The sequence below is a fragment of the Hipposideros armiger genome, unplaced genomic scaffold (genome assembly GCF_001890085.2).
Source record: "Hipposideros armiger isolate ML-2016 unplaced genomic scaffold, ASM189008v1 scaffold_57, whole genome shotgun sequence".
Taxonomy (NCBI): Eukaryota; Metazoa; Chordata; class Mammalia; order Chiroptera; family Hipposideridae; genus Hipposideros; species Hipposideros armiger.
Genome location: NW_017731407.1, coordinates 3,798,089 through 3,814,896, shown reverse-complemented (window position 1 = coordinate 3,814,896; position 16,808 = coordinate 3,798,089). Strand labels below are relative to the sequence as shown.

General features: G+C 37.4%; 1 long non-coding RNA gene across 2 annotated transcripts in view; it reads right to left on the bottom strand.

Moving 5' to 3' along the window:
* Nucleotides 1-16,808, bottom strand: part of LOC109381979 (uncharacterized) — a 59,459-nt gene that overhangs the window by 24,788 nt on the left and 17,863 nt on the right. For both annotated transcript variants that reach the window (XR_002123847.1, XR_002123848.1), the window contains exons 2-4: nucleotides 7,547-7,689; nucleotides 6,960-7,066; nucleotides 6,162-6,358 (exon numbers count right to left, since the gene is read on the bottom strand). This is a non-coding gene — a long non-coding RNA (uncharacterized LOC109381979). The remainder of the gene's footprint in view (nucleotides 1-6,161; nucleotides 6,359-6,959; nucleotides 7,067-7,546; nucleotides 7,690-16,808) is intronic.

Sequence of the window (16,808 nt, the reverse complement as noted above, 5' to 3'; positions counted from 1 at the left end):
CAGAAATTCAACTATTCCTCCAAAATAAATGCATAGCTTCATTTGCAAAGTAGGGCATCATTACCTAAAGATAACAGCATCTGCAGAAATACTTACTTAGCAGCTAAATCACAAGGTCTTCCTTAGAGCTTCCTTTAGGCTAGAAATAGTCCCTGCTTAGCCAGCTGGCCTGAAAAACTAGTGACAAACATAAAAACCAAAAGAACTGCAGAGCTTATTCTATCCCATCATCTTCTTGGAAGAGTATCTGCAGTCCTTTTTTGAGATGGGGATTATAAATCTAACGGAAGGAGGACATGCCTGGATTTTTTTTTCCTTTGTGGCATGTTTTTATTACCTGCAAATACCCACCCTTCTAGTTAATCAAATGTTAAACTTTTTATTCAACTCTCTTAAATTGCAGGTACTCTTTGCAAAGACTATGATAGCCATGACTTACTCAGTGGCCCCAGCTCCACCAGCAGTGAACCCAAGCAGACCACAGACACTGGTAGATGTTGGCACCACCCATAAGCACAGTGTCGAGGTCCACGGAGCACAGAGTGATGCTGCATTCCAGGTGGCCTAAGAGGTTGAAGAGGGACACCTTCACTGTCCTGCTTCTAGAGACACATTTTAGAAGCTCCCATTGCTAACATTCTAACTTTCTCATATTGGTTTCCTAATTTATTTTGTTTGCCAAGAAAGTAAATATTTCCATATAAGTGCTATACTGATTATAAAGAACAAAATAAGCTTATGTCTTTTTATCCCTCTAAGTTATTGTACAACAAGCTGTATTTTATATTCACACATGAAAAGAGACAATAATTGTGCAACAAATTACCTGTAAAAAAATATGAGTTCTTATTTACTTTGACCTAAGTATAGCGGCAGAAAGACTTATCTAGCAGAGCTTGCTTGAATCACTCAAATCATCATATTTTCAAGGAGTTCTCATTATATGAAAGATATGGTTGTAGATGCTTAGGAAATAGAAAGATCTGTAAAATAAAAACCCTGATTCCGTGGACTCTGGTCTGAGTAACGCTAACAAACACACCCTTAAAATGTATTGCAGGTCAGTATATAAAAAGTACCCTTCACACCTGCCACCTGTATTAATATGGCCTATGAGCTAAGACTGCTTTTTATATTTTTAACTGGTTGAACAAAATTCAAAAGAAGAATCATATATAGTGACACTTGAAAATGGTTTGAAAGTAAAATTTCAATGTCCACAAACCTCTATTGGAATACAGCTAACACTCATTCCTTCACGTTTTGTCTGTGTCTGCCATCGTGATACAGTAGCAGGGCTGGATGGTTGCTACAGAGACATATGATGCAGAAAGGCTGAAATATTTACTATCTGGCCTTTCACAGAAAACAAATGTGTGAATCCCTGGCCTAGAGGATCAAGGAAAGCTTTATGATCGACCTGTATATTGAACCAAGTCCCAAAAAATAAGGCAGAATTTGTACCGGTAGAATGGTGAGGAGAGTGATTTTTTCAAGAAAAGGATGAGCAAAGCATAGCACTAGGAAGACACATGGCCGTATTCAGAAGATGCTAAATAGGTTAGTACTGCTGGGGTGGAGGTGAGAAGAAGACATCCACTGATAAGACATGTCAGGTGTGGCTTGAGGAGAGTGAAGAGAAAAGTGCTTCTCCCCACCACTACCCCCCAAACCGCTTTCATTTTCATGTGGAAAATAAAAACCAATTAAGGTTTTTGTAAAACCAAAGAGTGATATATTCAAAGGAAAGTTTTTCAAACAACTAATTTGGTGACAATATGTAGGATGGATAGGAGGTTGGTAAAAAGAGGATGAAAAAAAGATAAGGAAGACTGAAAACAAAGATTTATATAGAAGATCCATATGTATTTCTATCAGTAAAGGAGGAAGACAGAGAACCATGTGGCTTCCTCATTGATGTCTGTATACCCAGAGATCCACATAGAGGATACACTTAATATATGCTGCTTAGATAAATACACAGATGGATGCAAGGAGGGAGAGAGAAAAGGAATGAGGGAGGAAAACAAGACTGATAGATTTTGTCAAATGACTGAGTGAAGTAAAGAATAACCACATGAACCAAGTTTAGAGTTTAGCTTTAGCCATGTAGAGGTTTAGGCAACAAAGAGGCATTCACAAGAAAATGTCTAGCAGCAGTCGGAATGTGAGGCGTTAGCTCCGGAGCAAGATAAGAACGGAGATAGAGAAGCTCAGAAGCCTCCGTCCCTTCCTTCAGACATAAGCCACTGTGAGTCTGGCAGTCCGAACTAGCTTCTTGTGAACAATTGGTCCGAGCTAATTACACTTATATTTATTTACTTTATGGTGGCGATGCAACTTTCTAAACCTTCAAGAGAAAGTTATAAAGACAGGATCTGATACTATGCTTAGCAGTTTGCACGGTGTACTAAAAGTAACGTTATTAACATAACAATCATTGGCCTCAGAGATTTCACACCCATGTCATTTACTTCCATCAACAACAGAGAGAGGGAGAGAGATACAGAGACAGAGACATCTGGACACCATTCTGTTATTGGCAGATGCTTGCCTGTGGAGAATTATGATGCACACTAGGTGAATGTAGAAAATACTGGTTTCATTTTTTCCCTCACCCGGTTATGTCTTAAGTAGAGCCTGGGAAATGGGTTTTAAAAAATGTGCTTATAAATGTTCTGTATTTATTTGTAAAGCTGCCCTGGAACACTTTCCTGATCATGCCCATTTTCAGCAATTATCGTTTTAAATTATGTTTTAACAGCTAAATGACTCCAGGAACCCAGAAAAGGGCATATCAGAATTTCATGGTGTGACACACTTTCTATGAGCTGCACTGAAGCCAGAGGGTTGTGATAAATAAAGTAGCTTTTATCTCTAGCAAACTTACAGACGTACTCACATATCTACAGAAACCTGTAGGCAGTTCCATGTTTCCTGATGAACATTGGCCTTTCTTGAAATCTATGCTTAGTCCTGGAATCTAAAAGGATCTCTCTGTGTTTTATAAGCAGCACTATCAGAACAAAGGCATGCAGGGAATGAAAACTATCTCCACTAGGGATTTATGTTCATTAAGAACTCAGAAAACACAGAATCTGCACCTGCTACAAGATAATATTGGGCTTACAAAGCAAAACAAAGATTTCAGCACAAAGCTAAAGATATTTCCACTGGTCGGAATATTTACCAAACTAAGTCATGAGAAAATGAAAAGCTAAATGACTTATAAAGGCACACAATGTCCTGAATATTAAGACACTATTAGATACAAAGAACTTAGATTTGTGCCGGAAAACAATAGAAAAGATACTATAGATCAGATTACAAAGGAAGGAAGGGTGGAACAGGCTGTGCCAGCTCTTACTATTCATTCTGCCCACATACACATCTTACACTAAGTTTTCTATTTTTAAATGAGGTAGAAAATGCCTCAGATTCTGCACTCTGGTTGTCCTGGTGCGAATAACACTGAGATCCTCAAGGATAGCAACAAAAACCTAAAATGGTTTTCTAGGTGTTTATCTACAGAATATTATGCATGACATCGTCCTTGCTGTCCCCAACAGGCATACAGTTCATTGGCCAAGCATCTTATACCATCCATGAAGATAACACCTTGAATTTAAATAGTAGCTTTCCTCCAAGCAGCACAGAATGCCTTCGTATGTGTAACTTACTCAGCCTTACTACTTCCCTGTAAACAAAGGAAAGTAAGGATTTGTTAATTCCATTTTAGATGGAAGAACTGAGACAGTAGGTTAATAATAATAAATATGATGCCAAAATATATATGCTCTTTTAGCCTAGAGTTTCTAATTCAAAATCCCATCATTTGAATGCTAAATTATAATTATAACAAAATTTATCTCTGGTGGTGGCTTTTTCTTGGTTCTTGGGGAAAAGCCTGAAGAATTAAAGGTAATTCCTGATTCCAACTTTGAATACAAATAATCTTCATTGAGAAATAACAAGCCAAATATTTGGGACATTATCATTCTAATGTCAAATTTTCTAGTGTAACAAATAGTATTTTGCTGTATCAGGATGAAGTATTTAAGTTTAGTTGCTATCCTGTATGTAGTCACTTTCAGCTTTCAGTTTTCCAATTTTTATGACTTAAGGAGTCAAGTTAAAAAGAGAGAAGATCTTAGATTCTCTTAAACCCTAAGCAAGTTCTTAAGAGCAAACAGAAAGTGCAGAGTCATATTAATTGTTAATGTGCTACTTCACAGGTCAAAAAAATACTTCTTACACATGGTTATTGAAGAACCAAAGCTGTCTATAGACAGGCACGAAGGTGTCAAAACAGAAACAAAAAAGTGGGGACAGAAGGTGCTGCACAGAAAAGCGAATGACACTTGGTGGTTACTTACAGAAAACATTTTAGAAGAGAGAGGAGGGTAAGAGGTTTATGACTGAGACATATGGATGAACAGGACGTCTTGCACAGGGGGATCGGCATAAAGGTTCACTGGAAAATAAAAGGCTGTGACCAATGTGTTTCAGATCCAAAGAGATCCTTCATAGGAAATCTCTTAACAAAGACTAATTTATGATTATTATGTGACAGGCATTGTGTTAAGTGCTTTCCACACATTACCTCATTTGGTTCTTCTTACTACTTTCAACAGAGCTGTTGTTTTTGCCTAGTGTACAGATGAGAAATTGGGTTATGAGATGTCACCTGACTTGCCACAAGTCCCACCACTGTTAATTGATAGAGTCAGAATAAGAGCTCCCAAAGCTTGCTCCTAACCGCTCTGCCATGCTGACTAATTTTAAGAACAAAGATTAAACCTATGAGAAAAACGAAGCAGGACTTTTTCTCATGGACTTTATCTCTCACATGATTTCCTTTATGTTTCCTTTTTTCTCGTGAGCTAAAATACTCCACCATTTATGAAGGCAGGGGTGGGTCAGAGAAACAGTCACATGTTATACCTATTACTCACATCTCAGAGGAACCTGAAGGGCAACTCTGCCTGTGTATTCCTGAGCAGGGGCGTAATTAAGAATTTCTAGTACCTGAGTGAGCTCCTAGGTTTATACTTCACCCCAGCCCACTTTTCTTTATACCAATTATAGAACTAAATATCATCACACACACACACACACACACACACACACACACACACACACACACACACACACCACCCAGTAAGTCAAGAACAGTCATGGCACCCATTATGTGCAGATCTATGTAGTAAAAACTGTGGCCAGCTCTGCACCCTATTTGGTTTTGTTCCTGCTGGGTTCAGCTGTTCACACCCTAGTACAAGTATCAGTTTGCCATCAGTGGAGAGAAATAGCATATTCACATCAGTTCCCAACCACCCAACAGAATAACGTGCTGCCCTCAAAAAGTAACTGTCTGTCAGTCAAATCTGTAACAACCTCTAAATGAAGTACTGTATACAAAGCCAGTCACAGCCTTCTTCCCCTACTTTATCTTCCACTCTTCTCACACACCACACTAATGTCATCCACATGGAATTATTTTCCAATCCATAAATACGCTATGCTGTTTCATGATTCTGGGTGTTTTAAAATTCTGTTCTTTTTCCTTGGCAAATTTCTTCTCACCCTTCAAGATCCAGCTCAAAAGCCCACTTCGTCCAGAAATCCTCTGTTTTCTCTATTGCCTTTCCCCTTCTCTGCTCCTGTGGAAATTTAGAATGCTTCTAGTGCACATTATTTTACGTATAGAATTTATTCACAAGTCTGTCCCCCTCAGTGAATCTGTGAATCCCCGCACCCAGGGCAGCGGCCAACGTGCGGTAGACATTAGATGGTTACTGGGTAGTCTGTGAGTGGATGAAGGAACGAACATAAGAACCTATGCTTTTCCTCAAATCCCTTCAAGTTTTAGTTCACACTTTAAAGTTGACACATGTACTTTTGTGTTCCTAACAATTATTCTCCATGAATCAAAGTAAAAGCTGTAAATGTTGCTATTCATCCAATAGAAAAAAATTCCACTTGAGGTTAGTGGGACTAACTAGTCACTAGTCAGAATTGGTGAGCACACGAGACCCAAGCTCAAGAACCATAAAGATGTGGAGGAAAGGGAAGGGAAGAAGAAAGGCAGCGCACTAACTGGGTAGCTGTTATCATCACGGACACCATCAGTATCTCTGATTTAACATTCAGTTGCTTACATTAAGGAGTGGTCTGGCCAGTTCTCCTCTAGGGTGACAATGCTTGGCTCTCTGGCCCTTGACAGTAGTGAGACCTTCTGCTGAATCATTTATTGCAGTTTTCTCAGGCATCAGGTCCTCTGCTGAGAATATATTTCCTCTTCCTACTCATCAACATTGTTTTCTTGATAAATTCGGCAGCCCTGTCATTACAGTGTCTAAGGACCGTTAGAAATTAGATAGTGTGGTTAGTGGACATTTTGTCTAAAACGTTTTCATGTCATAGTCTCTGATTTATTCTCAATACATAATCTTAGAATAAGACATAAGAATAAAGGGGTAAAAAACATACTTTAAAGAGCAAGAACATTTGAAGCATAAGCTATTTGTGTTAATTGAGTTTATATTCACAACAAAGACTTCCAACATTTTAAGTGAACAGAATTTACAGGGGGGAAAAATAGAGTAATAGAAAAATCTTATTAAGGATATTTCAATAATCCTTTCAACCAGCATATGCTGGGTACACTGCTATGTGCAGGTAATAAAGTCAAGTAACAGAAATTTCCTACCTTCTAGTTGTGAGTAATCTACAGAAAAGGCTCTAATCATAATGGGAAGTGATAAGAGAATGGAGATAATCTATGTAATTGGTATAAATCTCACCTTACAAATTTACATGCACAAGAATATCTATTATCTTTTCTAATTATTCTTGATAATTTTTTACACCGAATCATCATCTTCCAGGCCAGTAAAAAATTAAAAATAAAAGAATGACCTTGGTAATTCTTAGTTCTTTCTCCTGTATGCTTTTACCTGGTATTTGGAATGAGGGAGGAAAGCAGGGTGGAGGACTTGCCCTCCATTATTTGCTGGGTATGCCGGACTCCTCAGGCTCACGGGCCTTGGACCACCGCTGTGTTCTGCAAGAGAAAGAAGAAGTTTTTACATGGCTGCAGATGGCTTCCTCTGCCTAAATTCCCTAGGAGCCAGTCCTGAGGGCTTAGCTATAGAGAAGCAGAATCATGAATTATTTAAAAGGCTGACTTTGGCATCACTTGGACTCACCTCCTGGGCATGCCATATCTGCGAGACTTTAGACAAAATTTTTTTCAATTTCCTAAGCTTTTCAGATTTTCATCTGCAAAGGACAGATGTGTATGTTATCTACCTCATAGAGTTGTGAGGGGAAAAGGAGGTAATTTATATAAAGTGCTTAGCACAATACCTGGTACATAATAACTGTTCAGAAACAGCTGCTATCATTATCATAGCTATTGTTGTTGTTATTATTATTCTTACTGACACCATCATGCTCAGGGAGTACTAGATCCTCTCTGTTCCTGGGACCTATAAATCTCTGTCTCTTCCTCCCTTCCCCAGGTCAGGGAAATCTTTTTCACCTGGGAGAGAGGTCCTATGTTCTTCACCAGTTTCCCCTAGATTCTCCGCCTTCAGTTGCACACTAGTTTATCTTGATATTTTTTCCTATGGTCATCCATCAAAATGTAGTTTTTTGGGGCGAAGGGGATTTCTTTTCCCAAAACTGCCCTAGGCAAAGAATAGGGGGGAGGGAAATGGGGAAAATACAGAAAGACAAAAAAAAACATTAATTGTGTCTGAAAATACTACACACCGATGAAAAGTGGCATGAGGACATTACAAAAGAAAAAGTTAACTCCCACTGTGGAGAGCAGAGAAAGTCATAGGTGATCAAAACTGCACCTGAAAGGTGACTGCATGTCCAGCATGGCAAAGAGGGGTGGGAAGAGGCCTTCCTCCTCTTCTGCAGGCTCTCTGTGGGAAGGTAACAATTCTGTTTTGTTCTCCAAAATATGTCTAATAATGCTGGGTACTTCACATATCATAGGCATGTATTTTGCTGTATAAATAAAATTAATTTCTGTACAAGGAAATTAGCATGTACAAAACCATGAGTCTTAAAAAAGTTTAGATGTTCAGAGAGGTAGCATGTAGATGGAAGCATAGCTTTAGACAGTGAGGGGAGAGAGAGAAAAAATAATAGACATAAAACATGCTATGAAACTAACCAGGATGAACTCATTGGTCTTACTAAACAGTTTAAATGTTTCCTGTAATGGAAGATTTAAGCAGAGGAGTTGACCAGATTGGTTATAAATGATAAGGATATGGAACCAGGGTAGATAGACACAAAAAGATGGCAGTTAGAGAATTAGGCAAACTCCGCAGTGGTCCAGAAAAGATTGAATTATTGGACATAATCTGCTCCTATATAAAATAATTATGTATTTCACTCTTGCCACAGCTTGGTGGAAGGGAAGGCTAATTGAACTTCCCCTTGACTTTGGACTTGGCTGTATGTCTTCTTTGGACTGATAGGATATTAGTGGACATGGCACAAGCATAATCTTGAAATCTGCTTGTGCGCTTGAGGTAGCCCTTTGAGCTCTGGGAATCTTTCATGAGAAGAATGTGCCCCAGTAGCCACCAAACTCCCCCTGAGCCTCCAGAATGAGATACATGGAGCAGGCCTAAAGCCAACAGGCCTCCTGCAGCTCAGAGCCCAGACTCTGGAGTCCAGCCTTAACCAAACGAGACTCACGAGAATAAAGAAATGTTCTAAGAGCCATTGAGTTTTAGAGTAGTTTTTTATAGGGTGCTCTGGATCCTAAAACTTGAGATTTTGTAAAACTTGGTGGCCTCCTCTTCATACTGCTGTCTCTGCTGTTAACAGTCCCAAAAAGATCCTTAAAATGCTACTTTTCAAAGTGAGGAGAAAGTCCTACATTCTTGGGTGGAGTCCTTGAGGAAGCCTGTTACTTTGTTTCTAGAAGAAAAACAGAAGAGTACCAATTTATCCCTTGGAGGAAACTCCTTAACTCAGTGAAAAAATTCAGCGCAAATGCTTCAGAATGGAAAGTTAAGGTTTAATAATGTAAATTGGGGAATGTTTTAGATGAGCTTTCACAGATGTGTTTTTAGAAAATATTTCTTTTCACAAATTGGATTTGAACCATACTATAGGTACCAATGACTGCGTATCTGCAGAGTTGACTGTCTCATTCTGTGAGTGTTTGAAATGTAAAGCAAGGATAGCGAGGATGGTAAGAAGGGCTTAGAGGCACAATTCTCCCCACTTCCTACTACTAAAAAGAAGCTGGACTGGCTAAAGCCAGCACACTCTGACCTGGAGGACTATAGTCAAAGGAGGGATTACTTAAGGCAGGGATCCTGAAGGGTTATAGTGCTATCGGGCTTTTCAATGGTTCCTCAGGCAAGATCACAGCTTCATGGCCAGGTGTGGAGTTTTCCTTGAAGAGAGTGTATCTTTTCATTGTCAATCATTCTAGATGAACTCCAATATGAGGCAAGAAATGAGGATTTAAAGGCTTAGATTGGTGTGAATGGCATCCTCACTTTGGGCCTAGGAATTTGGATGGGGCTCTGAGTCATGGATATGCTGGGACATTCCTGGCAAGATGTCAGCCAGCCTGAAACTGGACAAATAAGCGACCTGAGATCCTGTCTACACTAAGAGTAGACAATTTTATAGCAATAGTAAATTGTTATCTTTGTTGTACTTTCCTTCCATGATGTCCAAACTTTTAATAAAGTCTAGTTAACATTTTTACCTGGTCTCAGTTGTGCTGTGGAGAGTTAGGGAGGAGTCTGTCTCAGTTTTCAGATGGAGAAGAGCAAGGGTCAGGCTTTGTGAGATCAGAAAGGCAGCAGTGGTAGTGATCATTTGGGGAGGAAAAGAAAGCTGAACCCACAAGTTTAGTGGTCTCATTGTCGCCAGAGGCTCATGGGGATGTCCCAGAGAGGACTCAACCCAGAGCAGGAGTGACTGGGTTCTTTTCTCCGCACAAGAAAGAATTCAAGAGCGAGACAGATGCAGAAAAGCAAAAGTGATTTGTTGCAAACAAAAGTCCATGCTTGAAAGTGCAGGCAAACTCAGGGAATGAGTGGCCTGGAAGAAGTCATGATCAGGGGTTCTTATCCATCCCTGGGTGGGAGTAGATAACATCCCATTGACAAGGTTCTTTAATTTCCTCCCCCTGGGCAGGACCCTCCATTTCCCACTTTTTCTTCCTTACTGTCATGGCATCAGATGCATGATGGTAGTCTTAGTAACCACAATGCAAATGACATTATAATGACATTAAAATTGACTAATGGTCAGCTCCCAGATCTTAGCCTTGCAGGATGAAACTGATTATTGTTTTTCTCCAGCTGCAGGTACTGGGTACAGTAACTTGTTACTTGTGTAACAAGTGAGATACCTCACATTGTACCCTGGAGGGGTTGTCTGTTTCCTAGGCTACTTATCCTGCCTCCTCATGAACAGGACCAGTGACAGAGGCAGCAGTGTGATGAAGGAGCCACCTGCTCCTGAGCAGATTCAAGGCAGGACTGGGGAAAACTTTCAGAAATAAAGAAGACTTATTTCCAGTAACTAGAATGGTAGAGGCTCAAGCAATAATAATTGGGGAATTAAAAGACAGCATGATCTTATTTTATAGTCACTAGCTGGTAAAATCTGAAACATTGGATGGCAGCAATTACTTAATTTATCACTAAATGATATTTTTCCAATTTATAAAAATTTTCTTAAAATGTAAAGTCAATGCAATCTCATAAGAAAAATTAAGACCACAATCAAAATGTAAATTTTAAAACATAGACATATTTTTCAATTGAAAAAATTTCTATCTTTGTAAATAATAACTAATTTGTATGGTAAATAACTACTGACATGGACATATGGAACAAATGTAGATGACTGGGAGTTTTGTGGAGGCCATTAGTAAGAAGTTATCTAAAATAAGATGCTTTTATCAATGCCAAGAACATATTAATGAGAGGGAGGAAATCATATTCTTGGCTTTTTAAAGATGCATTTGGCTTCTCTCTTTAAAGACTACTCCTGAAATTAAAGCATTAACGTTTGAAAAAAAATGTATACTTTCAAAAAATGCAGACTATCATTTTTTGGTTAATTATTTATAACAGCTTACAACAGTTTTGTTTCTGTAGCCAAGTTAATTTAAGAACCAGATTGAGAAAAAATAAGCTTATTCTTCCTGTCCTAAAAAAAGATATGTCTGGTGCTTTTTAATGAAGTTAAGCTTTAACTGACAATATTTAATATTATTTAAATATTTAAATTTAAAAACTACTTAAATTTAAAAAATACTTAAATTTAAAAACTGCTTTTTAAATTAAATTTATTGAGTGACACTGGTTAGTAAAATTAGATAGGTCCCAAGTGCACAGTTCTATAATACATCATCTATATATTGCATTATGTGTTCACTAGCCAGAGTCAGTTCTCCTTCCATCACCATATATTTGATCCCCTTTTCCCTCTTCTACCATGCCCCTCTTCCCTTACCCTCTGGTAACCACTAATCTGTTGTCTATGAGTTTTTCTTTGTTTGTCTTGTTCTTTTGTTGCGTTCAGTTTTATATCCTGCATATGAGTGAAATCACATAGTTCTTGACTTTTTCTAACTTATTTCACTTAGCATGATTATGTCAAGATTCATCCATGCTGTCGCAAATGGCAGTATTTCATCTTTTCTTATAGCTGAGCAATATTCCATTCTTTATCCAACCATCTATTGAAGGACACTTTGGTTGTTTCCATGTCTTGGCCACCATGAATAATACTGCAATGAACCTAGGGGTATATATATCTTTATGGATGAATGTTTTCAGATTTATGAAAAAATGTTCAACTTCACTAGCTATTAGGGACATGCAAATCAAAACCACAATGAGATACCACCTCACATGTGTTAAAATGGCTATTATCAACAAGATAAGAAATAACAAGTGCTGGAGAGGCTGTGGAGAAAAAGTAACCCTCATGCACTACTGTTGGGAATGCAGAGTGTTGAAGCCACTATGGAAAACAGTGTGGAGGTTCATCAAAAAAATTAAGAACAGGGCCAGCCGAGTGGCTCAGTTGGTTAAGAGCTTGCTCAAGAGTGCAAGTTCTGAGCAACAGCGGTTCGATGCCCGGCCCAAGCTGAGCTGCCACTGAGCTGCCAACAGGTGGCAGGATGGCTCAGCTAAAACAAACAAAAAAATTAAGAACAGAATTACCATATGACCCAGCAATCCCCCTTCTGTGTATCTACCTAAAAACTGCTTTTTAGCAAAATGCATTTTGTTTAAAAAATGGACATATTACTTATTCACTTATAAGATTTTATAAAATAGAAAACCTAGCTAAACTGATTTTTGTATGTGTGTGGTCCTTTTACTTTGCTGGAATTCTCACATGAGTAAGGATTAGATTCACCATAATGGATGGTAGGAAAAGTTATCCCCTTCTATCAAGTCTTTAAGAGCAAATTCATTCGTTTGGCACTCAGGCCATTGAACTTTTCTGTAGCTCCGTTGTGTGCATATTGTATATTCAGGACCATCTTAAATATTTTAAGTAAAAGAATGATTTGGCAGTATATAAAGCAAAATAAGAAAACTTAGTTTTAGAGTAATTAATCTAATTTTCTGATACACGTCCCTGTTCTCCAAAGAGGAGATAATACAGACTTTATAAAAAGCCATTGACTCTTTTAAATGTACTTGTAAATCATTCTCTAAGTAATTCAAGCTCTCAACAAATCTGAAATAGGGCTATCTTAGGTGAAGGGGCAAATGGAGACACTTTTGCTTCTCATAAAATGGAGAAACAACTATTAATTTGAATTTGAAATTTTAATGATCCTAATACATTTTCTCTTGAGAATCAGTATTACTTTCTTGCTCTCATTCACAATTACAGTCTAGGGCTGCTTCTTGTATTTATTTACTTATTTATTTGTAGAACGTATGAACCCATGCCTGATTAGCACTGGACATTTACAGGGCCTTCAGAACTATAAGCAACAAGATGTGAGGGACAAAGCTCCTCAAGAGTGTCAACATTCATTTATCTAGATAAATAAGCACATATATGCACCACTAAAAAAATCTATTATTTCAAATCTATTATTTTGTCTTCAAAAACTACATAAAAACTAAATAGTCCTACTAATATAGAATTTATAAAAATGCTCCATTATTGCTTCTTAAAAATACATCTTTTCAAAGCACAGTGGTATTATCACAAATAGAAACAGCTGAGAAGGAATATCAGCAAATGCCAGCCAAAAGAACTTAAGTGCATAAAAATGAAGTATGTTAAGACTGGAGACTTTTCTATTATTAATGAAATGGAGTGCCATGAGGAAATGCATGGAGACAAGAGTAATAGCAAAGTCATGAATTAAATAGTGACTTAAAAGCAAGAGTTCCTAGTTCCCTGGCACATGACACCTCCCTACGAACATTTATTCTGTGGGGAGTGATGAAATAGTACTATTTCTTCAAAGGAATAGATTCAACAGACAAAAAAGTTGTTTCAATATCAAGTTGTGAAGGTGAGGGACATCAAGTACCTATTGCAGTTATTTTTACAGTGTGTACACCAAAAGAGTCACGTGCCTTCCTTGGCTGCACACATGTAAGGGCTTTCTCTAATGTATTTTCTCCTTACACCAAAAGAAAAATCAAATCTGTAGCTTTTCTTGTCTAAACTTGCTGCACTAGAGATGAATTTTCCAACTGTGATAACACTGTAAAAATATTAACATTGAAAGAGAAGTTTCAGAATGTGCAGGAGGTTGGTTCATCCATATCCCTCACCACCCAAAGCACCAGTAACCATGTGTACAGGTTTGGTCCAGTCTCTGTGATGCCCTTGAAATTGTTCCTGTAACAGTCACTTTAAAAAGCTTGCAATGATGGTGAAGTAGTTCTTTCTATATCTTTGTAACAGCAATGGAAAGGGACTTTATTTTTAATGAAGTTCATGTTCACAGTCCATCAATCTTCATTTAAGTACCTTGAGAAAAATGATGTGTCTAATTCATTTATGATTCTTCAGTGCCTAACTATCATGACATCTATTATTTAATTAGTTCTTATAAAAGCTTATTGAACAGAAGACTAGAATAAATAAGCACAATGTCTAAGGTATTATTTTATCTACATATTTCTTTGTCTATAATGTAAAGGTAAACACAGTAGCAAGCACTAGATGAATGATCTGCCAGTCAAGTGACCAAAAGTAAAAATGTATAATCTATTTTATTCTCTTAGAGTCTATGTTTATGAATGAAATCAACAGAACTCAATGTACCTTAAGAATGAAGGGAAATAAAAGTTAGATCAGTGAATTATATCATTCGGAGTCCTTTAATTCTTACTCCTGAAAGTCTGAGACTATGGTCCTAAAAGTTTGACAGGGATTTTATAGCTCAACTAATATGTGTAGAATTGAATTCTTTATTTGGGATGGACACAGTCACCTTTAGATAATAGTGGCAAATAGATGTTCTTGGCAGCTTGTCAAAAAAAAACAAACCATGGAGGGTCCCAGGACAAGCATAGTTAATGTTGCATTAAAATAAACAAATAAACATCATGACTCATCAACTGATCACCAGTCCGTCTGAGTCCATTTATTTTTTAGGGGTATCCAAGCTTTACCTCTCTTATTTTCACTGATTTTTCTGCCAACATCTCACTTCAGTCTTTGGAACTACTCTTCACTCAGATACCTTCCAACATGAAATGGTTTTCCCACATGTGCATGACCACATTTCCACCCCTACCATCTTCCCTCCCACCCGTTCAACATTCACATACTCTTGAGGAAAAGTGATGATGATGACAACTCATAATAAATATTGATAGTAAACAGGTGGCACACTTAAAAGTATAATGTGAAGAGGTTTTATTTGCAAAGAGGTTATTCAAAAAGGAATGGGTGGGTCATGTATTGGAAACACAAAAGATTATCAAGAACCCAGGGCCATTTCTGTAGACTTTCTGGTGAGGAACTTCTGTAGAGGAACCTAGCCAGCCTGATAAAACCTCACAGCAAGAAGACTGGGTAACTGGAGACCAATGATAAAATGGAAACAAGCCAGCCCTAAGGAGAGATGGGGGAGGGTAGAGAGTGGATCTGTAGGAGAAAAAAAAAAGTTATCTGACATGGCAACATTGGAAGAAACCTGAGCAGGGAGGGGAGAAAAAGTCACTGATTTGCAGCAATGAATACTTATTACATGGCTCTTATCCCATATTGGCAGATGGATTTGGGTTTGAATGACCCGGGAAATAATGGGATTCTGCTCCCAGGGAATTCAACAAATAGTCATTGATCAGCAGCTACTATGTGTAAAGAATTATTATAAACACTAGGGACTAGAACATGAATAAGCCATGAAAACTGTCTTGCAGAAAGTCATAGTCTGGGAAGAGAATTAGGTCCATAAACAGATAATGACAACACAACAAGGAAGTCCAGGCTATGTAAGTTTGAACTCCTTAAGAACATGGACTAAATCTTATACTTTTTTTGTATAACTAGCACCTAGCAAAGTGCCTGGCACATAGTGGGGCTAAATAAATGTTGAATAAGTGAAAGGTAGAATGCTTGTACCCAGAGGTAAGCTTAGAAGAGCTAGCTCTATTCTGTGATACGTCTTCAGCAAACTTGTGAGATGGAAAAAATTGGCAGTGACAGGTGTCATTGTACTCCTCCATTTATACAAGTTTTCACTGTTTATTCCTTAAAAATATTTATTTTTTTAATTTCCTGCATACCAGTGAAGCAAGCACTCCATCAACCCTATGCAGACTGCCTTCTTTCTACTCTCAGTTAAACCTTGTTCTGTTTCTTAGGTCCCTGCTTTTTATCTATCTATCTATCATCTATCTATCTATCTATCTATCTATCTATCTATCTATCTATCTTCCTACCTAATTACCTATCTATAAAACATATACTGTATGTTTTGAAATTATTCAATATATAAAATATTTTAGGTGATAAAAAAGGCACATTGGATCATTGGGGGAAATGATCTATTCAAATACACTGGTATAATTAGCTAGCAATTTGAGATGAAAGTAAATTTATAATCTATTGGGTTGTCGGAAATGTCATGACGCATTTTTTCCAACGAAAAACAAAAAGTATGTCATGACTTTTCCGGCAACCAATAATTCATGTCTCATATTACAATAATTTCAGATTGAGTTAGGTTTTAAAATGGAAAAATCAAGCAATAAAAATGTAAGAAGAAAATTAATACTATTTATGTCATCTTGAGACAGGGAGATTTTAGTACAGAAAAAATTACTATAAACAAAGGTGAAAAATAAATGGTGAGAAAAATATTCGCAATATACATGACAAAGGGTTAATATTCATTGTGAAACAGGGAAGAGGGCTTTGTGACTAGGCTTGGAAGTTGCCTGGAAAAATAGCATTTCCTCACAATAAATAAATCGGCAGGTACATGCTGTTTCTCTCCAATATTCTACCTTAGTAAATGAATAGAAAACAAAAGGTAAAATTTTTGCAATATATGCCTGAGTGTGAACAATTTGAGAATATACACATCTATGTGAAGAATTTTTACATATCAATAAGAAAAAGCACAAACCTCAATAGTAACTAAGTAAAGGGCATGAATAAACAATTCACAAAACTATAAGTGGACAAAAATTGTGAAAAAAGTGAACAAACTGACAATGATTAAAAGAATGATCAAATCCAGTTTGGGACAAAATGAAGAAAAATTGGCATTCTTATACTTTGTCAATACAAATTACTTC